Source organism: Electrophorus electricus, chromosome 6 (assembly GCF_041902795.1).
Source record: "Electrophorus electricus isolate QZ-2024a chromosome 6, ASM4190279v1, whole genome shotgun sequence".
NCBI lineage: Eukaryota > Metazoa > Chordata > Actinopteri > Gymnotiformes > Gymnotidae > Electrophorus > Electrophorus electricus.
In genome coordinates, this window is record NC_137502.1 from 14291321 (window position 1) to 14307185 (window position 15865).

General features: G+C 39.6%; 1 long non-coding RNA gene across 1 annotated transcript; it reads right to left on the minus strand.

The window, feature by feature from the left end:
• Window positions 1–11003: 11003 nt before the first annotated feature.
• On the minus strand, window positions 11004–12491 carry LOC118241255 (uncharacterized). Its single transcript, XR_004775937.2, has 2 exons — window positions 12280–12491; window positions 11004–11561 (listed from the first exon to the last, which is right to left on the minus strand). It is a non-coding gene; the product is annotated as an uncharacterized LOC118241255 (long non-coding RNA).
• Between the last annotated feature and the right edge of the window lie 3374 nt (window positions 12492–15865).

Consider the following 15865-nt stretch of genomic DNA (forward strand, 5'->3'; position numbering starts at 1 on the left):
GCGGTGACTCTCTCTTTCTTAACAACATCTGTATGCTAATGTAACAACAGAAGGGAAGAGTGATTTGCAAGTCTTTTGGAGAGTAATGGGTCTTTAGGCTGGATTACTGGAAATTGCTAGGGAAGTTACCAATAACTTTAGAGGGCATATTTCAGTGGCCTAGTATCTGATTATAATTGGTAATTATTGTAATGTGATAAATGTATTATTTTATTCACATTTTAACTATTAAACCACTAGCTATTAACCTTATAAGAATTACAAGCTAAAAGGAGAACACGCAGATTTTCAGTATAAATAACAGAGATAAACAAGAGTGGAGGGTGGTATTTATTATATAATGTGAGAATCACATTCTTCTTCAGATAAGCCCCAACCTGCTGTTTTGATTAAACCACATCTGGGTCTTATAGATTAAACAAATGTTCAGAAACCTTCTCTGAGAGACTAAAATAGGTTTCAAACATCTTTAACGAGAAGAAAATGGATTCATGACTTTGTCACAAATGTTACACAGACTGTTTTTTTTCCCCGAATGAAGCTCCCACTTTTGGCAGTCCTCGTCGCAAAACATTCAAACGTTTTCCGAGATGGAATGCCACGTACGTCAGAACTTTAGCGACACCTTGTGGCAAGTTCGTAAAAAGACGTTGTGCACGTCATTACTACATACGTATCACTTATCAGCTGAAACACTTCGGAAATCTAAAATCTACTGAGATTAACTATTGCTAGAAAAAAAAACGTTCTGCGTAAAAAAGGTTTCTTGAGTCTGATAGTCACTAGTTTGTTCGTTCTTTGTTTAGCATTAAAACGTGAATAATGTCTTTCATCAAAACTTCCGCGCCACGTTCATATTGTCTTTTCCCCCTAAAAAGATTTTGCAATTTTCCTCTATAACCACTTGAGGTCAGCAGAGTTGCACGTTCACCTTTTCGATAGCGTTAAAAGGAATTGCGTATACTGGAGCTTTTAACTGAAGTTGAGGGTGCATTATGTTTGGCGTGAGTAGACCACGTATCCATTTATCTATATTTTTTCTTGTTTGCATTTGCTTCTCTAGAAACAAACTATGTAACTCATACATGCAGGATGCCATTTTAGGCATATATAACTGCAACAGCATTTAAAAAGCCTAGCAGTATGAGAACTCAAGATTAAAAGGTGTTAGTCTTTACAGAAAGGAATTCACACACGTAGAGAGAGAGAGAGAGAGAGAGAGAGAGAGAGAGAGAGAGAGAGAGAGAGAGAGAGAGAGAGAGAGAGAAAGAAAGAAAGAAACTGAGAGAAACTGATTTTTAAGGATTGTGTAACGGTGAGCAGGTAAGGAGGCGGACGCATGTGCGGAGAAGAGCGAGATCAGGGGCAAATCCAGAGTCGTGTTCGTCATTGTAGTCCAGAGTCATAGAGCCAGTACGGAGAGTCCCAGGATACATAACAAGAACAAGGGCTGGGAAGTAACACAGGGAGGTAAGGAAAAACAGACAGCTAGAATTACAAACAGGTTTTGATATACAATATTTCATATGGTGGCTACGATAAACAATGAACAGACTAGACGTCCATACAAATACGTGCTTTAATACACATACAGACTTACATACAAGGAACCGATTTACAATGAACCGCCAAGACACAGGGCACAAGACAGGGTTTAAATACATGAACTATTGAACATTAAACCAGACACAGATGCAGGGCACAAGAACCTGTTTAAATACAATTTAATATAAATTAAATATAAGTTTAAATAAGTTTAAGTTTAAATATAAGTTTAAATACATTAACTATTGAATATTAAAGACACAGACGCAGGGCACAAGACAGGGTTTAAATACATGAACTATTGAACATTAAACAAGACACAGACGCAGGGCACAAGACAGGGTTTAAATACATGAACTATTGAACATTAAACAAGACACAGATGCAAATGATGCATGGTGAAAACCAAAACTAGGACTGCAACACGTATGGAGAAAGTAAAACAACAACATAAGACAAGGAAACCATGGAACATGGAAACTAGGAGGAACCAACCGTAATGGAATGAAGACTTTAATTCGATTGTGGTGATTGAATTGCAACAACAACAACAACAACAACAACAACAACAATAATAATAATAATAATTATTATTATTATTATTTTACAATGTTGCAGAAATAAAAAATATAGGTATCCAATGAAAAAATTTCTATGAGAAGTTAAGCGCTTGTATAATATGATTCCTCATTCTGGCGAGTGTCAGCTTTTTGACAGCAGCATTCTGAACTCATACATTTTTAACATAGCTCCTAGGTAGACTACATAAAGGAGCATTACAGTAGACGGATGTAGCTGACACAAAAGCATGTGCAAGTTTCTCACTGTAGAGAGAATGTCATAAACCTTGGGGATATTAATAGATGTGATATTATGCCATTTTGCAGTCATCACTAATGTGGTACTTGAAATTGAGATCACTTTCAAAATTGGCATTTAGTTTGATGATTTAGCTTTTCAGAGGTAAGGAGTATAAATCAGTTTATAATTTTTCTGTGCTCCTTCTCTAATAGCAAGTGGCTGTGTCTTATCATTGTTCAATATCAGGAAATCTTGAAATCCATGTTTTTGATCCTATAACCTAAGACTTAGGCCTGTATCTGATTTGAGTAACATATACAGGAAAGTGAATAACTGTTAGTCTGAGCACAGACTGTGTCCAAATGTCTGTTTTTAACACCATGCATGGCAACTGGTGGTGTTAAATCTTCCGATTTAAGTCAGAGGGTTTCTACAGTATGGCTTACAGTGCTCCTCAGAAGCTTGGTATTCAGTGTATAGCTAACAAGCCAGTGCCCCACTGCCTTATGAGGATAAAAGCAATAGGAGCACACCCCAGTGGTAAGGCAGCTGCTGGCAATCTGTGAGGAATTTATGTTTATTTAGGATTATTATGAATTGATTTGGGAATTCTGGAATTTATAGTACTGTAATAAGGTAACACAATCCCAAAACAAATATTATTTCATTAAGTAGGTCTTCATTATTTCAACAAATGATGTTTTCCTTGTTTCTTTGTTATTTGTATGTTTGTGTGTATGTTGCCTTTAACTGCATTAGACACTAGGAAAAGAGAAGATGGGATAAAGTAGGAATATGCAATATGATGATGTCACAGTTGACCCCTCCATAATTGGCACATCCTGTCTCCGTGGTAACCCTGTATAGTGTCTTTGTTTTGCTTTGCTTCCTTATTTTTCTATTCCTTGTTTGAGTTTCCCTGCCTTTCATTTATATCACTTCTTCCACTTAGCCTGTTTAGTTATTTTCCTGGTTATTGTATTTTGCTTTCTCTTTTCAATCTTTCCTTGTTGGTTCTATGACCCTGGGCCATTATTATGACTCTGGATTCTGGATTAGCCCTTAATAAATCTTGCTCTTCTCTGCTTTTGAAGATTAAATTTAATTTCAAGTATCCATATCCATGGATATCCATATCCATAACAATACACATCACAATAGAACACATTTTCTGTGAATGTCACAATCAGTCCCTGCCAGGTTCTGTGTTCCTTGTTTTCCCTGTCTTGTGTTTTTTAGTTCCATTCCATAGTTTCGTTTTCTCAGACCCTTGTTTAATTTTCCACACCTGTCCCTCATTTCTAGTCTTGTTAAGTTCATGTATTTAAACCCTGTCTTGAACCCAGTGTTGGTCTTTTCATTGAATGGTTGTATGTTTATTTTGTATGGTTATGTTGGTTTGTACTCCATGTTTCCTAGCTCTGGGGTTTCCCAGCATCTTGTTTTAGCCTGCTTCTCATGTTTGCCTTCATTTTTCCTAGCCCTTGTCTTGTAATCATGTATCCCCGTACACTCCGTGTTCGCTCTTTGACTCTTTGGCTCTTTGACCCTGGACCCTGGATGACTCTGATTCTGGATTTGCCTCTATTAAATCTCACTCTTCTTTGCACATGCATCTGCCTCCTTACTGCTCAGTGTTATAGAGAACCCAAGGAATAAATACTTTATAAAATTACAGCATGGTCTTATTTCTGTTGCACTGAATTATATATGTACTTAGTCATATTTGATTATTGTTCTTTTATTTAGAATAAATATATAACATCAAAGCTGAACATATTATACTCTTTAATGGTAGAACTGTTTGAATTGTATATGTATTATATATAATAAAACTTTGTTGATTAGAAATGTAACTGTGGTTCTTTGAATTCCAGATAGCCACCAGAGATTTGTAGTATACTGGATGCTGCTCCTGCACCTACACAGGCCAATACAATATCCTGCTCATAGTGCAAATCCTTTAGGAGTCTCTGTACACTTAATTCTGCATGACTGGAATTTTAGTTGGTCATCAGGAACTCATAGAACCATAGTAACATGTAATTAGTATTCGGTTTAATTCCTGACACCACATTAACTAGGAGAACATACTGGGGGTCAGGCAAGAGGCAGGTGCACAGATCTGCACTGAGAAAGCTTTCAATGCTGCTAGGATGTAGATATGTGTAACGTGAAGAGATCACAAGGAGGATGCATAGGCTGAGAAAAGTGAGATTTATTAAAGGCAAATCCACAATCAGAAGTGATAGTACTGTCCAGGGTAAAGAGCCAACAACAGAGAGTAGCAGGGTACAATATAAAGAAAAAGAAACAAAACACCATGACAAAAAGGAAAGCAGGCTATAACAAATATCATAACTCACATAAGCATGGATGTGCACAAAAAACAAGAAAACACAACAAAGGCTAGGATAACAATTACAATATGCAGAGAAAACATGAGGTATGGATTACAAACAGAGGCTACGAATCACAAATGACCAGCGAACTAACAGTGAAAAACACAGGGTTTATATATATGTACTAATGGGAGTTAACAAGACACAGGTGATACAAAAAAAGGCAAAAGTGCTTACAGTATAACTGGGATGCAGTAGAGCATATGTAACAATGAACAGCACTGGATGAGAATTCCTGTGTGCTTAAATTGAGGAAGAAACAATAAGCAAATGAGGGACAGGTGCATGTAATAAATTATTAAGAGTTTGGAAAAGGTGAAAGTGTGGTGTGTGTGGAAAGTTGCCTTCCAAAGTATTGAATAGGAAGATACAGGCAATACCAGGTAAAAACAACACGTACAGTAAGAGACAAAATAGATAACGAAAATTAAAAACGGAACATAGAAAATTAAGTGTTTGGAATATGGAATATTTCGAAGCATGGGATACAACTTGTTCAGTTAATAGTGTGTGTAAAAATTTATGTTTTAAATTTAGTCTTAGAAGAAGATAACCTAGTAACCACAGATGGTTTGAGAGAGAGCATTCCCCTCTTTTAGAGTGGTGGCACTGAACGTTTGTGCACCCACAGTAGGCAGTTAAATGATATGTGCTTGGAAAGAGACTTTCAACTGTATTGCAAGTACTGAAAGCGAGGTGTGACTGCAGGAAGTGTGCATGTTTTTTAAGTCAAACCACAAAGTCAGAGAGGGCTAGGTGTTGCAATCAAAAGCAATATAGCAAGAGGTAAGAACATCATAGTATAGACATGGTGTAAGTTTAGACTGCAGGAAGGCTAATGCAAAGCGTCTGGCATGGAGACCTGTGGGAAAAAATGGGATGAAGAAAACAATAGACAGCAGTCCACAATAAACGAACAAGTTTGTGATTGTGATCGGAGAAGTGATCAGGGTGTGTGATTTGTGAATGTGTGTGAGCTGTCCTTGCTGGGTGCTGACCAGAGCATGACCATCCACTCCCCCAGAAGGCAACTCTAAGCCCTGACCAGAGCAATGTGGAGCAGGCCTAGTTGGATGAACACAGTGGAAGAAGGTAGTGAGTTTGGGATCTAGGATCTGGCTGACTAGCACCCAGTTCCTTTCCTTGGAACCATACCCCTTCCAGGTCACCAAGTACTAGATCTAACCTTTTTTTCTACTGAGGTCCAGCAGTGTTTCGACTCTGTAAGATGAACTGCCCTCCATCTCCGGTGGGGGTGGAGGATCCAAGTGGTTGAGTTCATTGAAGGGACATGTAACTACCAGTTTCAGAGCAGACATGTTAAATGATGGCAATACCCAGCTTCTCACAGTTAAGTTGAAATGATAGATAACAATTAATCTGCTGTTGGATTGTGTAGGGGCCAACATTCCTGCAGAGAAGCTCACCACCTGGTCCTATCCTGCTGTCAGACATAGCCACCCCCCATATGATCTCCTAGTCTGTAAATGGGGGTCTCTGCTCTGTGTCAATTTACCTTTCTCTTAAAGGTAATGATCGCTTACTGTAATTGACAATGAGTGTGCTTCCAGGCCTTGGGAGGGCACTCGGTAACTGACATTCCAGTGGACATTCCAGCGGACATTCCAGGGGTACAGTGGGGGTTGGAAGCCCAGAACACACTCAAATAGGGTAAGATCAGTGGATGAATGGCAGAAGGAGTTTTGGGCATACTCTACCCAGGGTAGATGGGTGCTCCAGGTAGAGAGGTGAGCCTGAAAGACCCTTGGTTTACCTCTTCTACCTGCTCACTGGCCTGGAGGTGATATCTCGAGGTAAAGCTCACTGTCACATATTGTTTGCTCCATGATGGTCTGTCCCCAGTGAGGTGTGTGCCCAAGTGATGAGGGGGGAGTGGCATTGAGGAGGTACTTAGAGATGACCTGCTGGACAGTCAAGATGTGGGTTGGCTCTGTTGATGTCGTAGTCTAGGTCTCATGTGATGCTTCCCAGGAAGCAGGAGCCTAGCAGGATGTGCTCTTTGTATCTGGTAGGTTTGGAGGGGTCTGCATGTTGCAAAACAGGTGAGATGGTGAAGGCTGTCTCTGGGGCCTCAAAGGCATTCTATATCTCAGGGCACCAAGTCAGGTGAGGCTGTTGGCCCTTGAGGAGAGTTTGCGGTGCATTTAGGGTCTGGGTTGCCAAGTCCACCTTGCTTGATGAATTCATATGCAGACCTTGCTGATGACATAGCAAAGAAGGTGCTGATGGAAGTCACACTTCTCTAGAATGCAATGTAAATTATTGTGCTGGAGTGTCGAGAGCCTGGTATACATCCTGTATGTATTGGTCCAGGGAAGGCAAATAGACCAAGATGTCATCAATATAAGTGATCTACCCAGAAAGTCCCATAAGTCTTCATTATTGAAAGCCTGAAAAGCATAGGGTGTGATGTCTTGGCCATTCAGAAGTACCAGGTACTCATAGTGCCCCTTGTCTGTGCTGAAAGCAGTCTTCATACCCTCCCCAATATATATCAGGTTATAGGCACTATGCACATTGAGCTTAGTAAAGTACCATGCATCTTGTAGCTACTCTACCTGTCCAGAGGAAGAGAAGTCTAGGTGTGAGAGTCTAAAGTAAAAGATATATTTCTAACCTTACAAATATCTATCTTATCTATCTAAAGAAAATTTGAGATCATCCAGTGTTTAATGCTGTGGGTACAATTAATTGGGGTAGTCTGGTCCAGTTCCGGACCCTTCAAGGACCCTTACATCCCCATTTTTATTTTTTCATAATACTTCTCCAGGTTCCACTATTGTGTCCAAACCATACATTATTCAATGTATGCAAATGGATATTCAATACTTACACCAACCGGTTCTTGGTACCATTATGTTAAACCTGAACTTGGTACCATTATGTTAAACCTGAACTACTATTTTTTAAAAAGGTAATCCTATTCTATATCACCGGATGCCCATATTGGTTCTTCCGCTGATGTCCATTTTGTTTCTTCCAGTGTTTGGCCAGTATGTCCCATACTTGAACTCAGGCTCCCCCCTCAACTGAGGCCCATAGAGGCCTGTCAAAGAGGCCTCCTGAGGATTTACACTGCAGCCTACAGAGGCGTTTCCTGCATGAAACCAGTTTATTCCGGACCATCCATACTTTTCTGCTTACAATATAATTTTATTAGCTCACTTCTCAACTTGCATATAATCATTTTCTATGACAATCTCTTTTGCACTGTAGAGATGTTAAAAGAGTTCATTCTTTATTGTTAGATAACCTCCAAAAGGAAGAACTAAAGCATGCAAAAAAAATGTGATCTGTGTTGTTTTTATGCTGCTATTGACTCTTATTTCCAAGCTAGGGAATGTCCACATCAGACGCATAATTGTTCAGCTCTCAAACCAGTGAAAATGAAAACTACAGTAAACAGATTAATAATCTCATACTACATATTTTGTGAAGATTTTGGGGTGATTTATGAATCAGTATAATTAAAATTGGAACTGAACCACCACTTATAAAATGCAGACAGTTGCAATACACAGGTTTTCTTTAAAAATAAAAAATTCTCCACCCTTACAATGAAGTCCAGGGTTGGCAACCTATTTGTAACCTGGTGAAGAATGCATATTCATGTACATGTAGTTTGTTCCCAGGTTTCACAGAAAAAAAAATAAAGTCCAAACCTCTGTCAACCATTGACTCATAAAGCACCTTTGTTACTGAATAAAATGCAATTAAAAAGAGTGAGGTTAATCTTATTGACAGATTGGTTAATTTTACAATCAGATAAATCTATTTCAGATAAATGCCACAGCAGTTGAAGTTTTGGACCACCTTGTCTCAGCATCTGAGATTGTAACAATCTCTGCTCTTACTGAATACAGGGGATACAGCTATCAACAGCACTGCTCACAGTCAGTCTGCAAAGTAAACCATCCTAAACGCAGATGAATGAGCTATTACCAGCACTAGGCAGCGAAAAAAACAACAACAAAAAAACAGGTCCTACAGAAGATAATTCAGTGTAGATCATCTCAGTGTAGACCAGTGTAGGGACCATCTCACCATAGAAATGTATGTGATTTTGATAGAAATGCATGTGTATGTGATCTATTCTAACCCTACCTTTTCATTTTTATGTTGTTGTTAATCAGTTTATTAATGATTATTATTTATTAATAGATTAAGAAATTTTCTCCATCATAATTATTTGGCAATCACATTTCAGCCATGAAGTGCTTTGAACGTCTGGTCAAAGCTCACATCTGTTCCGTATTTCCATACACCATGGACTCCCTCCAATTTGCATACTGCCCAACAGATCTCCAGACGACGCCATTGCACTGACAATACATACTGCCCTCATTCACTTGGACGGAAAAACACACGTGAGAATGCTGTTCATAGACCACAGCTCAGCATTCAACACAATCATCCCCGCTAAACTCATCCCAAACTTACAGGCTTGGGTCTAAATGTCTATCTCTGCAATTGGATACTGGAGTTCCTGTAATCACATTTCAACCTATATAGTGGCAGAGGTGTTTCATTAACAGGCCCTATACAAAGTAGATCTTTGCAACTTTGTAGCATTCTCTGTACCGTAGCTCTCCAGGCCATGTTAATCCAAGCAGCCTGTCTAATGTTCTCTGTCATTAGTGCTGGCATTTGAAGAAAAGCTATTGTTTGTTGGTTTGTTGGATGTTTTTGTGTGCATGTGTGTGTGTGTATGTGTTTTCTCTCCACTGCCCCCAAGAACAATTTTAGCTGATCAAGTTTTAATGTGTTCTCAACAAAATCCTTAGAATGGATTATTAAAAAGAACAGCGTCTGTTTCCTCAATATCCTATTATATCCTATAATTTTTAAGTCTGATGGTCAACACCCCAACAGCACATGTGAAATTCTGTTGTCATTTTTGTCATTTGTCAACTGCTTGAACTGCTCTTTCATACATAGAATAGCACAAAATCATTACCTTCTGGATCTTTCATATGGGACTCCTCATCATTGCCATGAGCCATTTTAGCCATAAGGTAACAACACTCAGGCATTGTATCTCCAGCTTCCTCGAGTTATATACTTGGAGAGACTTTGGTCTTTGAACTTGACCTTTGAACTTGAGTCCCCAGGTGTATAAGTGTATTGAAGTGTATAATATAAAAAAGGAGGGGTCCAAGTGCAGAACCCTTGGGTACTCTCTGAGTAACAAGGTGATGACTTATGCGTACCTATAGAATTAAACTGTAGACAGAGTGGGATGCAAGGTGACTGGTGAGTCAAGAGATGGTGTGGCCAGCGGTTCAGGCAGGTCTGGAATTATGGTGGTGGCCAGAGGGTCTGGAGGCATCAGCTCCTTTATGGGAGTGGGATGCAGCAATGCCCTCATGGAACAGGGCATAAAGAGAACAGGATGTAGCAGAGGTGGTGCCCTAATGAAGGCAGGTCATGGAGGAGGCGGTACCCTCTTAGATGAAAGTCAAGTCAATTTTTTTTTTATATAGCACTTTTTACAACACACATTGTTACACAGCAAGCCAGGTCCATGATGAGCAATCCAGAGGAGACAGAGGCAAGGAAAAACATCCAGAGCAGAATTAAGGGAGGATCAAGACTAAAGAAGAAAGCAATCTTCCTTGGGAGGCCCAGCTAATGCTATACTACATTCTAAATAGTCCATGTGACCAGTACAGTATAGGTGCAGGAATCTCAGCTACTTCAGTGGATCTAGGGTTTGTGAGCTGTTTCTGCATTCACTGGGGTAGATGAAGTAGGTGATGGATATGGCAGCACCAGTTCATCTATTGCCAGCACCAGGACAATATGCTGTCATCGATGTTGTCATCATTGTCACAACCCAGTTGAAAGCATGAAGGTCTGGACAACAACATTTACACCTCAGATTACCTGAAACTCCATGACTGGGGTCCCAGGCCCTGCAACTTTATATGCAGAAAGCTAACCAAAAATTGTGAGTAAATACGTGAATCATTAACCTACATTTAATAATTGGGAGGGTGTCCAGGATTAAAGCTGGGCTGTTCCATAACTTAGGGGATTTGAAAATACTCTGGCCCAAGCTATAGCATTATGAACCTTTAATAATGGTGTGTACTAGTTACAAATGATTAAGTGTACCACCATGATTTCAGGGAAATTTAAATTAGATATTAATTCAGTCTCAGTGCTAAAAGCTGCAAGCTCTCCATGAAGTTATTGACCATCTACCAAAAATTTGAAACGCCACGCATGAACTAAAAGCTCTACAATTAATGGAATGTTTATTGATTAGTCAGCAATAATGGAGTTGATCATACATGAAATGATGAACATAGGTGAATATGGACCATATGTATCAAATTCACTAGAATTTTTAAAAACAAGACTCATGAATCAAGAAGGCTTGATTTTAGAAAAGGAAAGAAAATATATCTAAATTTATTTAAATATTTTATAATTTATTTTAAATTGATTTAAACAACCTATTAAGGATGAAAGAGAACTAATGAGCTTGATTAGTGACTGACTGATTACTCAACAAAATGGAGGTATGAGGGAATTCCCTAATCTTATTTGTTTTACAATAATTACAGATTATTAGTAACATCAACTTTGCATGTGTATGGAGTTATTATGCACTATTTTAATTCAATGTGTCCTTCAATGTTATCTTGCCAGAAGTTGGATCACTTGCTTGGCTAAGCATAAGGCTTGGTTTTGCAGGCCCACACAGCAATGATCTGGCTGTCCATAGATCTTCCAGGAGAAAGGAGGTAGCCTTCCTGCTTGCTCCAAATCTGGCCTCTTTTTGCACTGTGATAAGCACAACAAAATCATAAGAAAACTCCCCCACCTTTTTTCCAAGCTTTTTCAATTCTGCTAACTAACCTTTTCTAAACTGTTCTTGGGATTAATAGGAAACTGTTAAGGGTGGGGGCTGGTTCATATTTATTGTCTCAGACTAGTAGGATTTGAGTTTCCTATTGAGGCATAGAAAGATTCACCACACACAAAGAAAATTAGAGCAAAATAAGATAAAGGTATTTTTGCAAAGTTCCATACTTCAATGTCATAACACAATATATGTAACATAATAGCATGAGCATCTAATTACCTACCATTTCATGTAAATGGGTTACTTCAACTTAGAGATAGACACTATTAAAATCAACTAATATATTTCCATCTAACCGGTTAGTATAAAATTACCAGTAAACATCATTAGAAGCAGTTAACTATCCTTTTTGCAATATACATTTTGTAAGCAAATGGTAATAAACAAATAATAAAATATCAATGAACAAGTTTCCTGTCACGAGTAGTCCCTCCCATCTTCCGTGTTTTCCCTGTCTTGTGTATTTTAGTTCCATGCCATAGTTTCGTTTTCTCCGCCCCTCATTCGACTTTGTACATCTGTCCCTCGTTTAGTTCATGTATTTAAGCGCTGCCTTCTGGCCTTGGTCTTGGCTGTTCATTGTTTATTTTAGTCCGTGTGTTTAGTGAAAGATTTTGAAAGCCCGTCTCTGTATACCTGTAGGTTTGTATTCCGTGTATCCTAGCCTTCGTCTTTCTTAGCCCCGAGTTTTCCTAGCGTCTTTTGTTATAGTCCGATTCCCTTGTTTGCCGTCGTGTACTTGTGTGTTTGTTTAATCATGTATCCTCGGACTCTCCGTACTGGCTCTATGACCCTGGACTACTCTGACGACTACGAATCTGGATTTTCCCCTAATAAATTTCGCTCTTCTCCGCACATGAGTCCGCTTCCTTACTGCTCACCCTTATATTTCCAAAATGAAAGAAAGAAAGAAAGGAAGAGAGAAAAAGAGAGAAACACTAATTCAAAGGGTACATTAAGCTTACCAGACATTAATGTGCAACATTTATTACAGGATGAGGTAAGAATGTCTGAATAACGTGTGTATTGTTTTAATCTGTTCACCAGAAAAATGAATTTTTGCAGGTTTGTAGCTATTGGATTAGCAAACATTAGCCTACAGTGCACACTGCCAAAATAACCGGAAAAGTTACTGAAGAGTTTTGCTTGAAGCAGCAGAAAAATAAGTTTATCCTGCACGCTTGTACAGGAAAGTGGCATACTTTTTTTGCTGTAATTATTTATTGATATGATTTATAATAGTAATAATAATTACAAAAATAACCACTATTCCAGTGATAACGTTATATCCTATAGGTCATATCCTATATTTAACACACTGGCCTTCTGCTAAAGGAATTGGAGTTTAAGGGTTTAGGGTAGTATATTTACTAGCTAGAAAGCTAATTTTAAGTGTTCGCGTGCAAAACCAAGACGGCAGGCTACAATGCATGCTCCGCATGCAATGTAAACAATACATTTATAGCTGCTTTTAATTTCTTAGTCATAAAACAAATTGTGAAACTAAACTTTATTGCCTTTGAACATTCAAAATGTAAAATGGCATCTTACGGCTTTTCTTATTCAACAACAACACACTGGTGTTCCAAGAGTGAATCAGTGGCTGAATTGGATAACACTGAGAGGTGCATTAAAGAACTTGAGAGTGCAGCAGGAGGAAGGGGTTAATGAGCATTGTCTTCCCCTTATCTGACTGGTTCTGCCAGCTTAGCCTGAGGCAGCTTCCTGAGGAAGATAGTATACCAGAGCTCAGAGACCACAACCAGCTGGTGCTCTATGAGAGACCTGCATCCACCTACCATATTATAACAGTTGCTTGGCAACATGACAGAACAACAGCACTTACTGCATTGCAGTTGTGTCTGGCACTAGAGGAGCAAACACTCCAGGTTTTCATGGAATGATAACCTAGCAGGGTTGACCACAGCCGTTCAGTGACACTTTGGGCAAATACCGACAACACTTAAACCAGTGGCTACTACTGATGAGAGAGGCTACAGGAGCGGATAAGCGTGAGCATGATGGTGCGGAAAACAACCAGTCTTCAAGAAGGCTATACAAAAAGAATTATCATTGGAACATTTCAAGAATGTGTTGTGGACAGAACACCTGAGACGAAATGTGCAATTCACTGCACCAGCCAGCCTCCAAGCAGCTGCCACCAAGGCAGAAAGTGCAAATCTCATCCTTGGTGCAAAGACAGCAAGCAGCACAGTGCTTCACAAGGGGCGAATCCAAGAAAGAGACGACATGTTGAGCAGTTCCTGAGCAAGTGGCAGTGTGTAACGGAATGACTAGTGTGCTGCTGGTGGTGTAGAAAAAGACTAGTCAATGCCATGAACTGGAACCAGTGGAAAAAGAGAGGGGTGTGCAGTCTCCAGGAAAGACAACCCTTAGAAGCAACACTACTGCCTGGAAGATCAGCTACCACCGCAGGCTTTGGATCAGTTGTAGCGTAGACGGAGAGCAGCTCAGGGCACTCCTGACAGTGCGGCCTTCGCCCCCACAGGGGAATGCAAAGGAATGCAGCAAGCTGTTGTTTTTTTGAGTGTGCCCCACCAATGCTAGAGGAGCTGAAGACACAACACTAGTGCTACTTGGCAGATCTCTGAAGACCTTGAGCAGTTCATGTGACCACCATTGCTATCAGCACCAGTGAAAGAGAAAGCAGAAAGCACAGAGCAGGGTTAGTAGGACACTGAATGCAGTGTGTTAACTGTGGCAGCGTCTTAAAAAAAGGGCAGAAAAAGTGATTCAGCTCCTGCAATAGACAGCTCCTCCAAAAGAAGTTGATAGAAATGGCAGCTGAGGAGTTGTAGAATAGAAGCTGGGCTGCATCCCAGACTCAAACATGCTCCAACGCATCAGTGATATTTGAGATCAGCTCGTTGGATTAGCATGGTTCAAGTACACAAGTAGCATTAGCAAAGACAATGTTCATGCTAGGCACTCGACTCTGGCAGTTCAAACTTATGGCTTTCAAGTTCTGAACATCTGATGAGTATGTTCTCACCGGCATCCTGAAGGACCAGGGCATTGTTTATTTAGATGACATGCTGGTTCACACACCCAGCTTTGATGGTGATCTCACAAACCTAGAACAGTATTCCAGGTTCTTAAATTAATCTCCTGCTGTATCTGGACAAGTGCACCCTCCTTCAACAGTGTGTGAGCTTCCTTGAGTACATCATGAGCAAAGCTGGAGTGAAAACAGACTGGGCCAAAGTGGACACCATGTGACAGTAGCCATCACTGCAGGATGTTGGTGAGTTGCAGAGCCTCCTGGGTTTGCCTTCATACTGTCTCCTGTTTTGTGGATTTGCTGTCATGGCTGCGCAGTGAAAGAACAGTGAAATAATTATTTGGCCTCTTTTTACAGGCAACTACTGTGAAACACCAGAACTGAATACAGTATATGAGACACTTTTACCATAATTGGATGCCTTCATTAGGATTGGAACCTCGCAAAACCCATGTTATGCCTTCTGATTATAATACAATGCATGCATAAAAACGTACAGTACTGTTGAACATGCGGCAGTGCTGTATCACCAATTCCTAGGCAATAGGAAGTTTGTTTACAAATTTATAGCCATCAAAACAGTTAACACAGGGGCACAGGCTCATACACCATGACTGCAACAAAATCTGATTGATCAAGGATTGCTATTTCACATTTGGAGCAGGCTGAGTAAGAGTGCTGTTCTAAAAATCAGCAGCACCATCCGTTTGGGTTTGGACCAGGCCAGAGTTTTGTATTACTTTTGTTGATTAAGCCCATGTCTTAGCTTGGAGGCCCGGGATTACACTGCAACGAACCAGCGGGCAATGGAGGAGATGGTGTTCCAGCTGTCTCTGTGCTGGATTTTTTCAGGGATACTGGGTTGACCGCAAACTCCTCAGATGCACTGTGTCCAAAATGACATATTGATCTGTCTTTGTAATTCTCTTAACTGCATAGCCTCAAGGTCTGAGACTAACTGTCATTAACCACGCCACAAAGATTCAGCCATGTAGATGAAAAACAGGTCTAGTAAATGATTAAAGTTTACTAAGTTTATTAAGTTGAATGAAAAGCTAAGTTTTACCAATCTGACCACAAACAAAAAACACTTTTGTTTAAATGGAAACTGAGTGGTCTAATATTTGTGAGACACCCTGGCTTAAAAAAAAATTCTTAGTTTATTATTGTAAGAACTTTATTTGCTGTTCCAAATTCAAC